Raw genomic sequence first — 2,374 nt, forward strand, 5'->3', positions numbered from 1 at the left:
GGATCGCATGTTCGAAAGACGACCAGTCAGGGGTGATCAAAGAGGTAGGATATTACCAGGCGCAGAGTTGTATCGAGTGGGGACCTAAAGCAAAAGCGGGCGGAAAACAAGGCGAATTGGATTTCAGGAGATTTATAAATATGGACGTTTACATTGAACAGCACGTTCAAGATCTAAAAGGTTGTAAAATTCATACTATTGAATGCATAGATATTCAATAAAATATAAACTTGGACATATATGAAGGTACTGGTAAAATAATACGATCGCGTATAATCAGGGAAAGAAATAGGAGTGCAGTCATTCGAGCAATCTGATGACCGTTAAATTTCAAAAACCAGATCAGGTGTTAATATAGCATTGCCATTCAATATCCAAAGAATCATCCCTGAAGAAATACAGAAAAAGAAAACGATTGGTTACCGAAAACGTTAGAAGAAAAATCGGTAAAGAAAATGGTGTTGGCTGGAAAATTTGGCTTGTGGCGGGAGAAAAGAGGGCTATAAAAGCCGTCTGGTTGAGAAAATCGTCATTTTGGAGTGGATCGTTACGTTAACCTGTTAAAACAAGAGTGAAAAATAAAAAGATTATTTTGTATTTGCTGTGTTTTGTGTTTGTATTTAATATCTGTGAGTATTAACAACGGTTGAGGGACATGAAGTGTGGTGTTTACATCTTTTGTTTGTGTATTTGTTTATATTTTAACAGCCTAAATCATTGGTTTGCGAGTAACACTGGCCTTCATAGCAATTGACGGAGGCCAGTGTATTTATTTAATTGCTGGAGGAAACATTTTGGATATCTTGGCTGGAGTTTGTTAGTGGCCCCTTGTGTCTCGCCCGCAAACGTGATTATTCCGTGGCATAGTCTGGTGTGAGTGCGGCAAATAAATATATGTATCCGTTGGATGGATGATTCTGGTCTGTGTGTTGCAACTGCCGTCGAATCAATGTAAACCAATCCATGACCAAGGGGAATCTTGCGACATATTGGAACCTAGAGCGTCTGCCGTTACTGCCGCCATTGGTGCCTAAACGGAAAGTGGTGTTGCTGCCATTTTTTTTGTATTGTGAAATCTGAAACCAGAAAAAAAAACCAATTGATTATTGTTTTAACAACAGGTAATACTGTGTCGTACCTTGTGTCGTCTTTGTTGAACGTAACGATAATTTGATTCAAGAACATCACCTGAAAGGATAGAAAATATAAGCTTTTCATTGAATATTCGGCAAATGAGCAAGAAATCTATCAGACAAAGAAATAAGGAAAATAAGGATAGTAATTAGAAAGAGTTAGCGATAAGTAAATTAATAATTAAGTTTTGTACAGGGAATAATACCTAAGGTGAAAAAATATTAGTAGGCGTAGGGCAACAGTAGACTTAACTTTGAGCCTTGTTTTTTTGTATTTTCTAGCGAGCCGTGAGCAGAGGAACGGCAAAAGCAAACTGGTAAGAGAGCTCTTTTAGTGGTTGTGTAGAGTAAAGCGCTTGTGCCGGTAGTGGGCACTAAGAACAAGGAAAAAGCTTAATCCTATTGGAAAGCCTTAGAAATTGAGCCTGAAGTCGTGAGAGATAAGTCTAGGTATTATTCTCCTAATTTGTTCATCAAAAAAAAATTATTGTTCAATTATTGTGTAAGGAAAACAAAGGGAATTTCTATTGAAAATTTAATTTTAATAAATTGTCTAATGTAGTGTTGAAGATTAATTAAGATGTGTTGCTAATTGTTTGTGATTGCGTGGGGAACGCTATGAGGTAAGTGTGGGAAGTTGAGTGTGTGGTTAATGGGGTCCAGGAGAGATTATCGATGAGGACCATCTGGACCATGGTAGGGTGGGCCAGTGTAGGGTCGGGACAGCAAGACCCGTGTGTGGATGTTTTCTCGTAAAGTAAGTAAATGTGAAGGTAGGAAAGAAAATTCACCCTCATTCAATGTTTGTGTGTGAGTCCTGTTTTGGCGGGTTGAGACCCCATGCCGCCTTTGAGATGTCTCTAGCTAGTCTGGTGGCTAAAGCGGACGCCCTAAAAGCACACATAACAGGTTTCTTTATCTTCACCCCAAGTGCTGCCGGCTAGGGACTTGAGGACCTTGTTCCTACATTTCAGTTTGTCGCAGATAGCTGTGGTATGCGAGGACGACGTGAAAGTGGTGTCGAATGTGACCCCTAGAATTTTGGGGCAGTTTGTGGTCGGAATTTTTCTACCATCGACCCTGATATTCAACTCTCTTCTATACTGCGCCGTCCAAGCTTAGTGGGTAAACTCGTCTTACGTCGTTTTTAGCCCATCACAAATAGGGTCAGTTATGTAAATCATTCTACTAATGTATAATGAATTTCAAATTAATCTGCGCTTTTAAATAAAACAGTTTCT

The 2,374-nt window shown here is 39.2% G+C and overlaps 1 long non-coding RNA gene across 1 annotated transcript; it reads left to right on the forward strand.

Moving 5' to 3' along the window:
• Positions 1 to 384: 384 nt before the first annotated feature.
• LOC141389033 (uncharacterized) lies at positions 385 to 1,708 on the forward strand. Its single transcript, XR_012408974.1, has 2 exons — positions 385 to 629; positions 709 to 1,708. It is a non-coding gene; the product is annotated as an uncharacterized lncRNA (long non-coding RNA).
• Positions 1,709 to 2,374: the final 666 nt, after the last annotated feature.

Source organism: Musca autumnalis, unplaced genomic scaffold (genome assembly GCF_047663935.1).
Source record: "Musca autumnalis isolate F117 unplaced genomic scaffold, ASM4766393v1 scaffold_1, whole genome shotgun sequence".
NCBI classification, from domain to species: domain Eukaryota; kingdom Metazoa; phylum Arthropoda; class Insecta; order Diptera; family Muscidae; genus Musca; species Musca autumnalis.